We start from the raw sequence: 19,006 nt of genomic DNA, 5'->3' as shown, positions 1-19,006 counted from the left end.
TCCTCTCTTCCTGGTGCAGGATGCCTTAAATGGCCATTCCTATCCATGCCTGACTCTGCCTGGTTAAGATCTGATTTCTGATTGCTGTAGCACATCTCTGCACCTGTGTCCCAAATGGCACCCTATCCCCTATTAAGTGCACTACTTTTGACCAGGGCCTATCTGTTTCCGCTGCCTGCTTGCGTCACTCCCCCTGCTCAGCGCTCCGCGAGCTGCTTACACTCTTGCTTAGACGGCGGCACAGAACAGAAGCCTTGTTTCCACTGGCCTCACACAAACACGCACACACACACACATAAACGCACTCTGTATGCAAACGTGTGTTAGTGCTGCCGTGACAGGTGAAGGCTATCCAGCTGTTGTCTGCTACCACGTTCCTACCTACTGCTCAATGTAAAGTGTGACTTAAAATGTACGCATCTGATTACGCAAGCCGCGGGCAAACTTTAGCACTGAACAGCACATTTGAATCTTGCTCTAAATCCAGTTGGCTGGACCACAGGAGGTTTAGTAAAATACCCTGTAATTGGCCCGGACTTTACAACCGTCAACCATCCAATAAAAAAATACATATGAAATGTGCAGGAAGCCGAATTCCCTCCGGCGCTGTGAGGGAGATTTTTCAGTGGCCAGCAGGGAGGATATACACACACACGCACACTGCCTCCGGGAGGATACTGGACCTGACCCTCCGCTCTAAAAAAGAGCTCTTCAGAATATTCCTCCTCTTAGCAATAAAAAGGGCCAGCCTGCTGAGTCTGACTCAGTGATGCTAGCGGTCTTAACCTCACACACGCCTATTATACACCTTTCACTCTTCTTCCATTGCGACTGCATGCATCCGCAACAGAAGGGGGGGAAAAAACACAGCAAGACAATGTCTGATCTTCCTGACTGGCCAGAGAACAAAAGCGGCGATAGTTTTCAGTTTCTGTCAGTTTCTGCTGCCCAACCTCAGGAGGGAAAGAGGAAACCCAAGCTGCCCTGACAGACAAAAATCTAATTCACTCACGGCGTTCGCATTTCCTATCACCTCTGGATGGAATCCAGGAATAGCTCCGATATGCAGGAAGGAGAGGAAGAAAGGGAGAGGGTGAGAAAGAAAAAAAGAGACAGAGAGAAAGAGAGATGGAGCGGAGAGAGGCCCACATACGCCTCAGTCACATTGAGAGGAAATGTATCATCATTCATCCATGAGGCCCTCTTCACACACACCAACATACAGAAAACATACGTAGCCTACACCTAGGCTATACAAAAACAAGTCTCATTTCCAAATTCGAAAAACTGCTTTTAAATATGAAATAAATTGTAAAACACAAGACGTTACCAGGGTTAAATGTTTTGGAATGTTGTTTTTAACGTTGTTTTGACAGTATGCGCTTGTGTACATGTGTGCATGCGTGTGTGTGCACCGTTTGTGTGTACCGTGTGTGTACCAAGTATACATGTGCGCATGTGTGCGTATGTGTGTGCATGTATGTGTATATACAGTACCAGTCAAAAGTTTGGACACACCTACTCATTCAAGGGTTTTATCTTTAGTTTGACTATTTTCTACATTATAGAATCATAGTAAAGACATCAAAATGATGAAATAACGCAAATGGAATTATGTAGGAACCAAAAAAGTTTTAAACAAATCAAAATATATTTGAGATTCCTCAAAGTAGCCACCCTTTGCCTTGATGACAGCCTTGCATTCTCTCAACCAGCATCATGAGGTAGTCACCTTGAATGCTTTTCAAATAGTCTTGATTAGAGGTTGACTGATTATGATTTTTCAACACCGATACCGATTATTGGAGGACCAAAAGAAAAAGCCGATACTGATTAATCGGATGATTTTTTCCAATTTAATTGTAATAATGACAATTACAACAATACTGAATGAACACTTATTTGAACTTAAAATAATACATCAATAAAAATCCATTTAGCCTCAAATAAATAATGAAACATGTTCAATTTGGTTTAAATAATGCAAAAACAAAGTGTTGGAGAAGAAAGTAAAAGTGCAATATGTGCCTTGTAAAAAAAAGCTAACGTTTAAGTTCCTTGCTCAGAACATGAGAATATATGAAAATTGGTGGTTCCTTTTAACATGAGACTTCAATATTCCAAGGTAAGAGGTTTTAGGTTGTAGTTAATATTGTATTTATAGGACTATTTCTCTCTATACCATTTGTATTTCATATACTTTTGACTATTGGATGTTCTTATAGGCACTTTAGTATTGCCAATGTAACAGTATAGCTTCCGTCCCTCTCCTCGCTCCTACCTGGGCTCGAACCAGGAACACATCGACAACAGCCACCCTCGAAGCAGCGTTACCCATCGCTCCACAAAACCCGCGGCCCTTGCACAGAGCAAGGGGAACAACCACTCCAAGTCTCAAAGCGGGTGACGTTTGAAACGCTATTAGCACACACCCCGCCATTTCACATCGGTTACACCAGCCAAATCTCAGGAGTTGATAGGCTTGAAGTCATAAACAGCTCTGTGCTTGCGAAGAGCTGCTGGCAAAACACACTAAAGTGCTGTTTGAATGAATGCTTACGAGCCTGCTGCTGCCTACCATCGCTCAGTCAGACTGCTCTATCAAATATCAAATCATACACTTAATTATAACATAATAACACACAGAAGTACGAGCCTTTAGTCATTAATATGGTCGAATCCGGAAACTATAATTTCGAAAACAAAACGTTTATTATTTCAGTGAAATACGGAACCGTTCTGTATTTTATCTAACGGGTGGCATCCATAAGTCTAAATATTCCTGTTAGATTGCACAACCTTCAATGTTATGTCATAATTAAGTAAAATTCTGGCAAATTAGTTCGCAATGAGCCAGGCTGCCCAAACTGTTGCATGTACCCTGACTCTGCGTGCAATGAACGCAAGAGAAGTGACACAATTACACCTGGTTAATATTGCCTGCTAACCTGGATTTCATTTAGCTAAATATACAGGTTTAAAAATACATACTTCTGTGTATTGATTTTAAGAAAGGCAATGGTGTTTATGGTTAGGTACAGTCGTGCAACGATTGTGCTTTTTTTCGCAAATGCGTTTTTGTTCAATCCTCCCCCTGCGTTGCATTGATTATATGCAACGCAGGACACGCTAGATAAACTAGTAATATCATCAACCATGTGTAGTTAACTAGTGATTATGATTGATTTGATTGTTTTTGATATGATAAGTGTAATGCTAGCCAGCAAATTTACCTTGGCTTCTACTGCATTCGCGTAACAGGCAGTAACAGGCAGGCTCCTTGTGGCTCCTTGTGGAGTGCAATGAGAGGCAGGTGGTTAGCGCGCTGGACTAGTTAACCGTGAGGTTGCAAGATTGAATCCCGGAGCTGACAAGGTAAAAATCTGTCATTCTGCCCCTGAACAAGGCAGTTAACCTACCGTTCCTAGGCCGTCATTGGAAATAAGACTGTGTTCTTAACTGCCTTGCCAAGTTAAATAAAGGTGTATAAAAATAAAATATATATATATTTCTAATCGGCCAAATCGGTTTCCAAAAATACCGATTTCCGATTGTTATGAAAACTTGAAATTGGCCCCAATTAATCGGCCATACTAATTAATCGGTCGACCTCTAGTCTTGATTGAGTTCCTACATATGGTGCTTTTGGAAAGTTTTCAGACCCCTTGACTTTTACACATTTTCTTACGTTACAGCCCTATTCTAAAATATATATTTTTTTCTCAGCAATCTATGCACAATCCCCCATAACGACAAAGTGAAAACTGTTTTTCCCCCCAGCAAATTAATAAAAAACTAAAACAGAAATACCTTATTGATATAAGTATTCAGACCGTTTGCTTTGAAACTCGAAATTGAGCTCAGGTGCATCCTGTTTCCATTGATCATCCTTGAGATGGGCCTCTGTACGCCTATGTAGATATTCCATTAAAAGTCTGTTGTTTCCAGCTACAATAGTCATTTACAACATCAACAAAGTCTACACTGTATTTATGATCAATTTGATGTTATTTTAATGGACAAAAAATGTGCACATTTTTCTTTAAGTGACCCCAAACTTTTGAACGGTAGTGTACGTGGGTCAGTGAGCTAGCGCGTGTGTCTGTGCCCAACAAATCACCTTAATTCCAACATCTATTTCAGGGTCAAGGTCAATTCCATTATGGCAATACCAAGAGTCATCCAATCACCTGCTTGTATCCACGGCAATGGAAACCAAAACTATAAGCACATGGTGCTGTGTAGGACATAAGTCCTTTAGGCCTTTATCTTTTTTGAATTAAGCAACTGCTGGCCGTTTATCGAGGACCACAGTTACAGTACGTGGTTAACAGTAAACAGTTACACACAGGACACTCTAAATTCCAACTGTTCAGTGAAAGCACACATGTCTCTTGCCACAGCTTCCTCTTCTTTACAAACAGAAAGAACACACAAACGCGATTGCATTCAGGATACGTGTAATTTATTTGTGTTGTAGTGTTGTTCACTTCCTAAACATAACATTCACCAAATGACAACCACCAGACTAGACAACCACCTTTGGTCAATATATGAACTAAGCATCATACACATCTCCCAACGGCCACTCAACAGTACAAAGCAAAAGACCACATTTAGTGGATGCAAAGGTGACAGAGAGGGTTCTTCTAAAGCGACAAAGCTCTACACTCTCACCCTTGACCCTATCGCCCTCCCTCCCTGTATTCAAACAGATACAATGGACTCCAGCACCAGCAACAAATTTGCTCATTTGTAAGAAAAGAAGGTAGGTTGGTGAAAATATAGGCCTATTCCCACAATTTACATTTCTCATACCTTTACAGAATAAAATAAATCTGATTAAATAAACAAAATAAACTTATGAAGGCACACGATTATGCCCACAAGCTGTTTGCTATTTCTGCCAATGTGCAGAGATCAATTTCCAAGCCAGATGCTGAGCATTATGCTAAGCACACAAACAGAAACACACACAGATATGAGGAAGAGACGAGAGCTAAAAAAAAAGAACTAGGAAATAAATCCGCATGTTTTTGTGCTTTGTTCCCAGACACTCATGTTGGAGAGTTTCGCGAGAAAATGCAATGCCAAAATGCAATGGAACTGTAAAACCATTCAAATAAAGCAACATAGTATTTTGGTTAGTTTACTTTACACCTCGATTTGTTTACTTCACTTGGGTATTGTTTCCAGACACTTTAGGAAAAGCGCAGAGGATTGTCTACAACCCCAAAAACGTACATAAAATAATAATAATTCCAAAGCCGTTTTCGAATAGTACGACACATCAGACGCACATCATGCCGATGTATTTCTATGCATTACTACTTTCGATAAACATTCATTTACAACTGCTAGTGCGATGCAAAATGCTGAATTGTTGAAACGATTCAGTAAACATGCCTCGCGATATTCACTGCGGATGTAGTTAAAGACACCTGTTCTAGTAGGCGATGAACAACACATACGACGTTATGACACTTGTCTATTGCTGTAACAATTGCACACACACATATATATATATATATATAGGCTAGGAATAGTCAATAGTTTCAAAAAGTGACCAATCGATTAGACAGTCCTATGGAAATCTCCATAACAGCAAAGAAACATGTGTGTGTTGAAAATGCCTAACCACATGTATAATCTACTTGCATACACATCAAACAGACGTAACTCCACCACACACGCCACTATGGGTTTCTTCACTGTACCCAAACCAAGAGACTTAATGCGTCGCTCATTTATGTACAGAGCCATGTCCTCATGGTATATACTCTGCCACCAGAGGTTACTCAGGCAAAAAATCAAGTTTAGCTTTAAAAAAACTGATTTAAAAAAAACATTGTGTCACAGCGCCTCTTTCTAAAAGACCTCATTTAACTGTAGGCTACTGTATATAAGAATGTGAAAACGTATATATAAAGAATGTGCATATAGTATCTTTGATGTCTCCTGTCTGTCCAATATATAACTTTTGTTTTTTGCTGTATTTGTTATGCAATATCGTAGGTTGTTCTTGTCCACAATTGTCACGCAATTGTACGTTTTATGTGGACCCCAGGAAGAGTAGCTGCTACATGTGCAGTAGCTAAAGGGGATCCTAATAAACTAAAAACCAAAGGCGGTGAAAACATTTGTCTGGCTTCCTTCCGTTAGCCATAAAGTTCGTTGTTATCTACTCTTAAGGTTAGACTCAATCAAATTGGCAAAGATGTACCAATCTATAAAAACAGTATAATCGCGTTAGCTGAACCGTACAATTAGTGACACCGTTGTTACAACGTTTAGCTACAACAGATACACCGGTTCCTGTCCCTGGCCATGAGCGCCACTACCTCCGACAGTCCCAGCTCGCTGCATCTCGCCAGCATTTGTTTCTCGTCCGCGAACTATGTGTGTAGTCCGAGGCAGCACAACACACACACACACACACACCCACACACACACAAAGCGATCGATATACTAAATATATATATATGCTGATTTACTTACGGTTGAAGTGTTACTGTAGTGGGAACAGATATCCAAACACGCGTTGATACCAGGCACAGTTTCACAGCTCTGACTCTCGTTGACCGGACCAAATCCAAGACGTTCAGTCAAAGCGCTCTCCAGCTAGACACCAGCGAGAGCCGCCTGCTGCTTTCTCCTTCGCAGGAGATTCAAAGATGAATGGTGACTGCGCAGGCGTGGACGGGATAAATTCATTATGAGCGCTGAACAAGCGCCAGCGTCGGGTTTTTACTGTCAGGAGGATGGCTAGACGACCGCCTGCACGGAGATCAAAACATTCAACATGAAATGTACAACAGCCATATAGACCGCTACAAATAGCATCTAGCTATATAGCATTTGCACGTACTTGTTTACTTTGTGGTAAGAGCTGCACTATTCGCATGAACCTAATAGGCTATTGATTTAAAACACCAACTTATTAGGCTTCATATACTGCCCTGTGGCATTTTTTAGGGATATGTATTTTCTGTAAGAAATGTATCTTCTCCTTTCTCTCCATCCAAATGGAGCATTCCTTTCTTTCAGCCTACGGTCGAATAAATCATTCAAGTATAGCAGCCTGCCTTAGCTGCACCAATAAATATGCTCGTCTCACAATAGCAGGAGGAGTCGAATGATAGGATAGTAAATAACAGCAACGTTCAATCGGCATACTTGAATTCAAATGGCTCGGAGATGGGATTATGAGGACGTGTAAACTATCAATAGCTTCTGATGCTTGACTGAGGATCACAGCAAGTCCCACTGTACGGTTACCTAACCGAATAGCCTATGCCGCCTGCGCTACTGGCGATGTCCCGTCTTCGGATGACAATTCACTATGCCCGCTAGTAGCCGAACAAAAATCACAGCGACAGCAACAAACTGACAAATGATAGCACCATTTCGACAGCATGATCCACACGAAGGGAGCATAAAAGTGTTATTATAAATCAATTACCGTAATTGCCCGCTTAATTGTCCCCGACACTGTTACTTCCAGTCAAATGTGCGTTTCCCTGGTTGTCGAGCGTCCTGTTCACTTATTATAATTTAGAAAGGGGCTTTGTTGACGTGGTAATGTGCGCTTTTCTTAATTGGAGGACTGGTGAAACGACATTGCCCCCATCGTTTACCAGCTCAGCCTATGCTGTAGAAGCCGAACTGCTATACAGTGCAAATCATGAGAAGGTAACCTGACTAGTATATTGCTGCTACGCTATGACGGAGAAGCCTGGAAATGAGGCCAGGACAAAAGGGATGCCATAGTAGACTAAGCTTGAATATATAAATAAGGAAACCTACTATGCTCCCACGGCAGCACTACATTTTGAGAGGTTGTTATTATTATGCGTTATTAATCAGTGGACTGTTATATTTCATCTGTTAGCCTATACCATGAAATAAACCACCGAACATTTCTCCCCCACACTTAAATACACAACAAACAAACACATGCATGCACACACAAACACAAGAACACACACCCTCACACGCACAAACACAGACACACACCAACCAAAGTTAGCCTACGCCTTCCTCTGAGAGTTGAACTGAATAGAGGTGGCAAAAACAGAAAGGCTCTATGAATGAGTGTCTGAGCGAGATACTTGGAGTGTTATGTAAAAGCTGTTCTCCGAACCATTTCACAGCTGGGTGTGACTTCAGGCCCACATCAGTCATGCAGCACAGTGCTCTGGTCTGGTCCCTTCTGTTGGAACAGCATACCGAAGATATGCCCACCGTAGGCTACACACACACACACACACACACACACACACACACACACACACACACACACACACACACACACACACACACACACACACACACACACACACACACACACACACACACACACACACACACACACACACACACACACACACACACACACACACACGTGCAACGCCACAGCACACGCTGTATCCTTTCTCTTTGACAAAAACATACTTCACATGGACCTACAGTAAATAGCCTACAACAGGTAACCTGTGGTTCTATAACCACCAGCAACACCCCCCCCCCCCCACCTCTCTGCCGCTCCTCTACCCACCTCATAGTCACTTACTGTAGGCTGATCGTGCCCCAAAATGGCACCCTATTCCCTATGTAGTGCACTACTTTTGACCAGGCCACATGGGCCTCTGATCAAAACGGAGTAGTGCAGTAGGGAATAGGGTTCCATGGAGGCCACAGCAGAGCTACAGTCAATGCCTGCTGTACCGTTGGCTGCTGAAGGTGTAATTTTAGATTGCATGTGGGCCGCAGATGCTGCTCTCAGAGAACCAGGTCTCTCTGACGAACAATGGTGTCACTGTCTAGTCACTACTGTACATCTATTTCATTTCCTATGTTGTTTAAGGTACCGCGTTCGCTTCCCAGCCATAGAGCTGAAGAGGTTTTGCCAGCAGCAAATTTGGTCCGAATGAGAATCACATTACAAGCGATCAGCTTTCGAGAGCGGAAATAAAGACAGGGGAGGACACAGCTGCGAATGAACATGACCTCTGTACCTTACGGATGAAGACATAAGAGTAAAGTGACGCTCTGGGGCTTTCGTATCATTTCTGCCCGCAGTTCTGAAAGTTAGTGCTCACCAGCCAAAAAGAAGGTCCCTGAAAATTGTGCACGAACGTGTCAAATGACATGTTACGTCGTGTAAAAACGTACAATGAGTTACGATTTTGGAAGTGCTTAAGATCCCGGGCTGCATCATTTAACAGTGACGCTTTCTGCTCTTAAGAGCTCCTCGTGTGTTTATGCTGGGTTTATAATGTTTATAACGCACATATATACATGTGCGTTATACATGTGCGTTATATGTCTTCGCAATACACGCCAGTCGGTACATTTAAGTGTTTTATACCATGGACGTGTAAACTGGACATGCAAGTTAATGTGTAATGTGTAATGATGTCTGTCCTAGTTTCAATTCTTTCCTGACGAGGGCAGAGGAGCCTGACCCAAAGCTGCTCTCCCCATGGTAACATCTGCGCCAACCTGCCAAAATCAGCTCAGATTGGCTAGCTCTGTCCTTAACCCCTCTCCCCGCCTGCCATCTGACACCTCTCAAAGGAGTGTTTTTTGGGGGGAGATGTCTTCAAGAGATCCAACACTACGCTCTGAGGGGATAAAGGAGAGGAACTAGAGACTTCTCGCTCCAGACAGTAAAGAATAACGATGAGAATATAGGCCAGATGCTCTTCCTAGTTATTCAAGCTAAAGAAGACAACTTCTGTCCTCTCCTGTCCTCTCCTGTCCTCTCCTGTCCTCTCCTGTCCTCTCCTCAGGCTGTGGTGTGTTCAGTGGTCCAAGTTGTCAGCACCCCACCAGATCAGGCCTGGCCCTGCTGTCCCCATGCTGAGTCTGGGCAGACAGACAGAGCCATGGAGCGAGATCAGACATGAGTGACAGCTGGACTGGACCCCACCCATTACCATCCCCACCACTCTCTGACAGTTGGTCACCTGGAAGTGAGATAACACCGCCAAAGTGGGATTTGGGGTTTGATTCAGTTACCCTGCACAATGGTAGTAGAGATTCAACTGAGTCATGCTACCTATGCCCACTGGCTTTTTGTCAATATACTACATTGTTTCATCAGACTAGGCTACGGAGAATCTCTGACTGAAAACCTCAAGCCTGATTGAAATACCCGCTGTCAGCGCTTCAACTTGAATGGAAGAGAGATGTATATCTTTCCTCCATTACTTTCTTTAACCTCCTGCATTTGCAGTAACTGTGTGTGTTGTGACACTACATTGTCCTGTTCACCAGTCTCAGTGTATGGATGAAGTAGTAGCAGCCAGTGGACAGGATTTCCACTAGATGCCCAAGCTGCAAAGTCAAAATGGTCTTTATTGTAAAACTTTATGGAACCAAAAATGTGCCTTTTTCGTCTTATTTTAAGGTTAGGGTTAGGCATAAGACTAGCAGTGTGGTTAAGGTTAGTGTTATGTTTAACATCTGATTTTAAGAAGAGAAGTTGTAGAACTAGGCGGGGCTTACAACTTTGAAACTTGGCCAGATAGTGACGACCAGAGGACAGCGAGGTCATCCATCTCTCTCTCTCTCTCTGTAATTCTGCAGCCCAGATCCTAACCTTAATCCTGTGGCCTCACCAACTCACACAGAGAGATCCGGAGAAGTGGGGGCAGGGGGGGGGGGGGGGGGTTGGTGACATGCCACCTGGCTGTCCGGACACTGCCAGGACCACTGTGAGTGTGTGTATGTGTGTGTGCCAGGCCGACAGTCACCAGATGGCGGTGCCAGCGTGGCACGGGCATCAGGCGCAAGTGGCGGTTGGAGAAGTGAGAAAAAGATGACAGGGCAAGGGGGGGACGTAGGTTGGGTGCCTGCGGTCGATGCCAGTGTGTGTGTGTGTGTGCAGACAGACAGGGTGGAGACAGTCAAACATCAAGTGGGAATGGGGGAAGGACGGTGTGGCTGTCGACTGTGTGTGTTTGTAAAGGACCTCTTTGTTTTGTCCCGTGTTTGTCTTTATGAGGGAAGACATTGGAAAATATGATTCTGTCTGTGTTGCTAAACACGTTTTATATCTCGTTTTGAGGATCATTATAGTAATCATTTCATGGCGGATTTTCTCTCAAATATAGTAGTAGTTGTTCACACACACATGCACGTGTAACCGATGTGAAATGGCTAGCTAGTTAGCGGTGGTGCGCACTAATAGCGTTTCAATCGGTGATGTCACACACTCTGAGACCTTGAAGTAGTTGTTCCCCTTGCTCTGCAAGGGCCTCGGCTTTTGTGGAGCGATGGGTAACGATGCTTCGTGGGGGTCAGTTGTTGATGTGTGCAGAGGGTCCCTGATTTGAGCCCAGCGAGGGGACGGATTCAAGATAAACTGTTACTTACACACACACGCGCGCGCGCACACACACGTCATCCTAGTCCAGGGTCCCCCACAGGCGGCCCGCGGGTTCTATTTGGGCCCCCTAGTTTTCTGAGGAAGTTTTTATTTATTTTCATAGCTGGACATAAAAGAGTGTAAAAACAGCAGGAAATCAGCTCTGAGTGGTTCTCATTTTGTAAAGCTGTTCATGAATATTCCCACGCATAATAGAGAGACACGTGATCGTATACACACACACAAGAAAGATCCGAAATGACGTCTCAGTCAAATGTTTATATCTGTTTGGGATTCTTGCGGTGAATTTGCTGTCGACAAACATTGTAACTATGTTCCGGGCCCCCCTAACCACCCGCTCAAGAAGAAAAATCAGCCCGCGGATGAATCTAGTTGATGATCCTTGGGGCGACGCACGATTGGCCTAGCGTTGTTCGGGTTAGGGAGGGTTTGGCCGGTAGGGAAATCCTTGTCTTGTCGAGCACCAGCGACTCCTGTGGCGGGCCGGGCGCAGTGCGCGCTAACCAAGGTCACCAGGTGCACGGTGTTTCCTCCGACACATTGGTGCGGCTGGCTTCCGGGTTGGATGCGCGCTGTGTTAAGAAGCATTGCGGCTAGGTTGGGTTGTGTATCGGAGGACGCATGACGTTCAACCTTCGTCTCTCCCGAGCCCGTACGGGAGTTGTAGCGGTGAGACAAGATAATAGCTACTAAAAACAATTGGATACCACGAAATTGGGGAGAAAAAGGGGTCAAATTCAACAACAAAAAGATGATCCCTGCCCTATTCTTTACAACGGTACTGTCTGTCACACACACAGATGTTAACTACAGTCTTGACATCTGTCACTTTCTGACTCCACAGACATGTCCATCACCACAGTACAGTACGGTATCATTCTAATGGGGGAGGGGGAAATGGACATTGGCAATCTGATATAGATAACACTTAGCTATCCACACAGATCGGCTCTATTTACCTGACAGAGTGGAACCATATTATGGCTGATAAAGTGCTATCACCACTATCTATCTCCACATCACTTACAGTAAAAGGAAACAGTAATTTACCTTTGACTCAAAAACAGACAAAAACACGATGTAAAGCAGTGAAATCAGCACTTCATTTTTTGACCATGTTTTTATTGGAGTTACTGACAACAGTTATTACAAGCGTAAAGGAGAAGACTGTGTGTGTGTGTTACTAGAATCTTAGAATCGCTCGTGACGGAATTGTTTCTCCCAGGTGCCAAAAGCGTGAGCTGTGCTTTTTTCCACCACTGGTTTGTCGGACTCTCAGAGTACGTCGGCCTACTTTGAAAGACGAGCCAAAACTCCAAGAGGAATGTACTACTCTGATGTGGTAGTAGCTGAATGCGGTACGAGACAGAGAGGGAGAGAGAGGAGCGAAGGAGGGTTAGGGAGGGAGAGAGAAAGAGAGAGAAGAGAGATAGTCAAAGAGAGTTTGTGTGTCATCTTTTGATCTCCATCTGCTAATTCAGGACACCGCTTAAACCAGAGAGGAGTGGATCAGAGCCTTTTGATTGGAGAGTTGATATGACCTTGAACCCCATTGGTTACCGCCTCCATCCCCCTCTTCTATCGTCCCCCATCCTCTTTTTTTCTGAAACATTTGGTCCTTTCATCTTCCACATCTCCTCCTGCCTATCACTCCTTCCATCTCCTTTTCTCCCTCCCTCTCCCTCTCTTCCTCTAACACCCCCCCCAACCCAAGTGCTCGCTCTGCTCCCCTGTCCCCCATCACTTCAAAGCAACACACTACTAGGAAGCGCAGGAGAATAGAGGAGTGGAAAGGCTTGGAACACGTTAATACCATAGCAAAGCCTAGGAATTCTGGGAAAGCAGGATGTGATGTTGTGAAGTTTAAAAAGGTGACCTAAGTAGTACAGGAACATCATAAAGGTGACCTCACTGGTATGGTATAGATTTAGACCACAGGGAACATTGTCCGTCCGTCAGCTGAAAATGCGAAGACATAGCGCTAAATGATTTATACTGAACAAAAATATAAACACAACATGAAACAATTTCAAAGGTTCAAACTGAGTTTACAGTTCATCTAAGGAAATCCGTCAATTGAAACAAATTCATTAGGCCCTAATCTATGTATTTTACATGACTGGGCTGGGGCGCTGCCATGGCTGGGCCTGGGAGGGCATAGGCCCACCCACTGGGGAGCCAATCAGAATGAGTTTTTCCCACAAAAGGGCTTTGTTGCAGACAGAAATACTCCTCAGTTTCATCAGCTGTCCGGGTGGCTGGTCTCAGATGATCCCGCAGGTGAAGAAGGTTGTGAGGCCGGTTAAACGGGCTGCCAAATTCTGCCAAATTCTCTAAAACAACGTTGCAGGCGGATTATGGTAGAAAAACGAACGTTCAATTCAACATCTGAGGCATTGTGTTGTCATCTGTGGAATTGTCCCCAGCACAAGGTGCATCTGTGTAATGATCATGCCGTTTAATCAGTTTCTTGATATGCCACACCTGTCAAGTGGAAGGATTATCATGGCTAAGGAGAAATGCTCACTAACAGGGATGTAAACACATTTGTGCACACAATTGGAGAGAAATAAGCTCTTTGTGCATATTGAGCATTTCTGGGATCTTTTATTTCAGCTCATGGAGCCAACACTTTACATGGTGCGTTTATATATATATTTTCAGTGTTTATAAACTTCGACCGTATGAAAAAACGAAATGCTGTGTTCATAGATTCTCCATGTTTGAAAAGGCTCCAGTTAAAGGTTTCTGGTGGTAGTGTAAAAGTGGAAGGCAGAGTAACTTCATCAAAGCAGACTTTTGTCCATGTTTAGAAAGTATAAGATGCAGGGTTCTGGTGGTACTGTAGGTAAGTGGAAGACTGTGTCTCCTCAAAGCAGACCTCGGTCGGATTCGTATGTCAAATATTTGAAACACTGGAGGTGCGCTTCATTTAGCTTGTCAGGCACAATGGAGCCAACAAAATATTCCAAGAAGTGCAACCTCCTCACACCATACAAGCTAAACCAAGTGCCCCTCAAAGTGCTTCCTATTTCAAATATTTGAAATACGTATTCGTCTCAACAGGTCTGCCCACCTCACAGGCGGATGAGGAATTTAGAGGTGAGCTAGAGTGCTACCGAATTGGCACCCCATTCCCAACATAGTGCACTACTTTATTACTAGTCTATAGGCTCTGGTAAAAAGTCGAACACTACAGACACCATTTCAGACGCAGCCTGGCTAGACTGTGGTCTACTGTTCTGGCACCGGGTTCGAGCTAGAAGACTCGTTCTAGCATCTTGTCTTTAGATGAAGAGCCTGTAGATGTACTATAGTAAGTAGATACTAGTGGGTTCTGCTGTAGAGGTGTGGTGAAAACAATCATCAATGTGTGAAGAAGCACCATGGTGAGTTTAGGAGCTGTGTCCCTGGATGAGTCACGGCTATTATCCCAGAGACAGATGCAGCAGGCAGTCAGTGTGTGTGTGTGTGTGTGTGTGTGTGTGTGTGTGTGTGTGTGTGTGTGTGTGTGTGTGTGTGTGTGTGTGTGTGTGTGTGTGTGTGTGTGTGTGTGTGTGTGTGTGTGTGTGTGTGTGTGTGTGTGTGTGTGTGTGTGTGTGTGTGTGTGTGTGTGCGTGTGTGTGTGTGTGTGTGCGCGCGCGCTTGTTTGTGTACAGAACACAAAGCCATTGTAAAGCCCTCCATCTGTGCGCCATCACCTCCTGATTATGACCCCGTCCTCCATGTTAACAAAGAAGATCATGAGAACAGAACATACAATGTGATGTTGACAAAGTGGGGATGATGATAATAATAATTATGATGATGATGGTGGTGATGATAATGGTGGTGATGGTGATGATAATGATGATGGTGGTGATGGTGATGATAATGAGGATGATGGTGGTGGTGGTGGTGGTGGTGGTGGTGATGATGGTGGTGGTGGTGATCATGATGATGCTAATGGTGGCGGTAATGATGGTGATGATAACAAATTTAATATAATACTGTAGCCTATGTAAAAATCCACACAATTGTATTGTATTTAGGCAGATATGCTAAACTATACAAAAGTATGTGGACACCCCTTCAAATGAGTGGATTTTGCTATTATAACCACACTCGTTGCTTACAGGTGTATAACATCGAGCACAAAGCTATCCAATCTCCACAGACCAACATTGGCCGTAGAATGGTCTTACTGAATAGCTCAATGACTTTCAACATGGCACGTCATAGTTGGTCAAATTTCTGCCCTTCTAGAGCTGCCCCGGTCAACTGTAAGTACTGTAATGGTGAAGTGGAAACGTCTAGGAGCAACAACGGCTCTGCTGCTGAAACACATAGCGCGTAAAAAATTGTCTGTCCTTGGTTGCAACACTCACTACCGAGTTCCAAACTGCCTCTGGAATCAACGACAGCGCAACAACTGTTCGTCGGGAGCTTAAGATCACCATGCGCAATGCCTAGCATCGGCTGGAGTGGTGTAAAGCTCGGCGCCATTGGACTCGCCATTGGAGCAGTGGAAACACGTTATCTGGAGTGATGAGTCACGCTTCACCATCTGGCAGTCCGACAGACAAATCTGGGTTTGGCGGATGCCAGGAACATGCTACCTGTCCTAATGTATAGTGCCAACTAAAAAGTTTGGTGGAGGAGGAAAACTGGTCTGGGGCCGATTTTCATAGTTTGGGGTAGGCCCCTTCGGTCTAGGTGAAAGGAAATCTTAATGCTAAAGCACACAATGACATTCTAGATGATCCTGTGCTTCCAACTTTGTGGCAACAGTTTTGGGAAGGCCCTTTCCTGTTTCAGCATGTCAATTCTGCCAGGCACAAAGCGAGGTCCATACAGAAATGGTTTGTTAAGATCGGTGTGGAAGAACTTGACTGGCCTGCACACAGCCTTGACCTCAACCCAATCAAACACATTTGGGATGAATTGGAACGCCTTCGGCTGAATGGAAGCAAGTCCCCACATCAATGGTACAACATCTAGTGGAAAGCCTTCTCAGAGGAGTAGAGGCTGTCATAGCAGCAAAGGGGAGACCGACTGTGACCACACCCTGTTATTCAGAGAGGCATTCTACAGTGCTTTGAGAGCTCTCCAAGTCCAGAAGTGAGTATCACGTAGTGCGAAATTTCAGTCACTGATTAATAACATTTGCCCTTGTATTTCAAGATTGAAAAATCGAATAACATAATGTCGTGGACAGAGCAAGCTATTAACGTCCTTTAACGCTCAAGTACAGATTCAATTGCTGTAGCACAGCGTATTTGACTGAATGATTAGCTAATAAATATTTGAGAAATAATGAATAATAAGCATATGCTTTTACCCGATAATAGACTACCAATGATAATATAACAACTTCAAATACCGAGCTAGTAATGTTAATAAGCCTCTGAGACATTTTTACAACTCATTGAAAATAAATACATGGGCAAATGTTACCAAACGTGATAATAATAGGCCTGCATTGCGGTAGGCAGCTAATTGTTGAATTACACTTTCCATCCTTACCTTGGAAGGCCACCGCTTGATCCCCTGTGAGTGAGACAACGCCATCTAGCCAAAGGGACCGTAGTAGAACGCCCCTCTGGATAACGGGGGTTTCGAGGGGGAAAAGGGGGGGGGGAGACAGACGCGGACCATCTCTGTACTAATGCCCATGGTTTTGGAATGAGATGTTCGACGAGCAGCTGTCCACATACCTTTGGCCACGTAGTGACCACGATATATACTAAAAGGGGAATGTTCAAGCCCATGCAGTATACTCTCCTTGCAGCAGTCCATCGGAGCACGAGTGGTGCTCTGCTCATAGCGGAGGCAAATGGATTTAGGCCCACACTGAGAACGAAGGACCGAGAGAATCAAATGTGCCCTCACGATTTCAAGGTTAAAAACAATCGTGTTATCTGTGTCCCAATCCACCTAGGCTTTGAATCGCTCTGACTAACCTTGAAGGTTAGGTTAGTTGTGCACAAAACAAACAACAACACTCAATCTTATCTGTCTTTCCTTATTCCATGTCTCAGTGCTGAAGAGTTCACAGGAGGTTGGTGGCACCTTAATTGGGGAGGAATCGTGGTAATGGTATCAGATCCATCAAACACATGGTTTCCATGCCATTCCAGCCATTGTTATGAGCCTTCCTCCCCTAAGCAGCCTCCACTGATAGAGTTGTCCTATTCTATTCTAAGCACGCTCAGAATAAAGCAATTCCCCGGTGAAAAAGCATGATATTACCGCCAAGCATGGAATGGAAATAGTATTCCTACCATAAAGACGTTGCACTGATCACTCATCATGACTGCGGAGACATTGCTCGCAATACGCTGGCTGTATTATTTTGCATGATATTTCAAGCCTGTGTATTATGAAAACGTATGACCAGTGTTGGGCAAAAAGGAGTGCATTTAGATTCATTAACATCTGAATCAGAGTCAACAAATACTTATTTGAGATTCCACACGCAGACAAAGGGGGGGGGGGGTTATGGGTCCCTGGAGACCTACTGTAGTAAGAGCCTTTATCTAATCCCAGAGTGTTCGCGGCCCACAATGTTTCTGAAAGACAAAGAATAATATAAACACAAAAACAGAGTGCAGACAATGAATACATAATATGAAAAACTAGGCTGAGATATAAAATGAAGTACTGTGTTGTAGCCAAAATAGCAGGAAGAACTGGAACGATTTATAAGCATACAGCAATTAAGATATGATTTTCTTAATCAAGGCTAAGTATTTCATATCTCATTTACTGGCTGTCGGATTGATTATAGCGAATGCTGAGCCAGGTTGGGATCTTTATAAACTTGGCACAGGGCATCAGAGCAGTTGGTTTTGCCTTTCCTTGCATAAAAGCTACTGTATTATTGAATGGTGTTTGCAATTTATGTTGTACCACAACCTAAAAACACAACGTATCTGGAAAGTCCCCAAGTGAAGTGAATTACCGGTGCAAATATCTCAGGGGCACAGAGGTTTCAGGAAGTGAGAAAATGAAAGAGTGGGAAATTGTAGTAGTTTGAAATAAAAACACTTTGAGTCTTGCTCTTTAGTTGCAGGTTTTATTGGGGAATTCCATGCAGGATACACCCCTAATTTAGAGAAAGCATGTGGTGACAGAGAGGTGAGAGAGGAGCCTGTCACTGTGCTGTAGCTCTATGGAGGAATTCAACGGTGTGTGTGTGCTATATGTAGAAACATAACTATGTTTACGAAGTGGATCGTTAACCACATTGCTGTGGGCGTGCGTGTGCATGAATGCCTGCCTACATGCATGTGTACGTGCTTGTGTGTGTTAGTGTCTATGCATAGTGTGTGTGAAGGGTTATAAGGGAATTAAGAAGAGAGGAAATTATTCCAGAATGAGGGACACCTTTCATCCATCATTCTATGCATGTAACCTACAACATCCTTCTCTCTCTCTCTCTCTCTCTCTCTCTCTCTCTCTCTCTCTCTCTCTCTCTCTCTCTCTCTCTCTCTCTCTCTCTCTCTCTCTCTCTCTGTCTCTCTCTCTCTCTCTCTCTCTCTCTCTCTCTCTCTCTCTACCTTTTCCCCTTCCTTGGCCCCTAATCTCCCTACCCCCTAACACCTAACCCTTCTCTCCCTCCTTTCCCTC

General features: G+C 43.9%; 1 protein-coding gene across 2 annotated transcripts in view; it reads right to left on the bottom strand.

The window, feature by feature from the left end:
- The window catches only part of LOC124048585 (spermatid perinuclear RNA binding protein), a 137,899-nt gene extending 130,283 nt beyond the window's left edge, over positions 1-7,616 (bottom strand). For both annotated transcript variants that reach the window (XM_046369523.1, XM_046369522.1), the window contains exons 1-2: positions 7,463-7,616; positions 6,499-6,777 (exon numbers count right to left, since the gene is read on the bottom strand). The gene's annotated coding sequence lies outside the window, so the exon portion shown is untranslated. The remainder of the gene's footprint in view (positions 1-6,498; positions 6,778-7,462) is intronic.
- Between the last annotated feature and the right edge of the window lie 11,390 nt (positions 7,617-19,006).

Source organism: Oncorhynchus gorbuscha, linkage group LG11 (genome assembly GCF_021184085.1).
Source record: "Oncorhynchus gorbuscha isolate QuinsamMale2020 ecotype Even-year linkage group LG11, OgorEven_v1.0, whole genome shotgun sequence".
Classification (NCBI taxonomy): Eukaryota; Metazoa; Chordata; class Actinopteri; order Salmoniformes; family Salmonidae; genus Oncorhynchus; species Oncorhynchus gorbuscha.
Note: the sequence above shows the minus strand (reverse complement) of the source record. Positions and strands in the feature narration are given on the sequence as shown.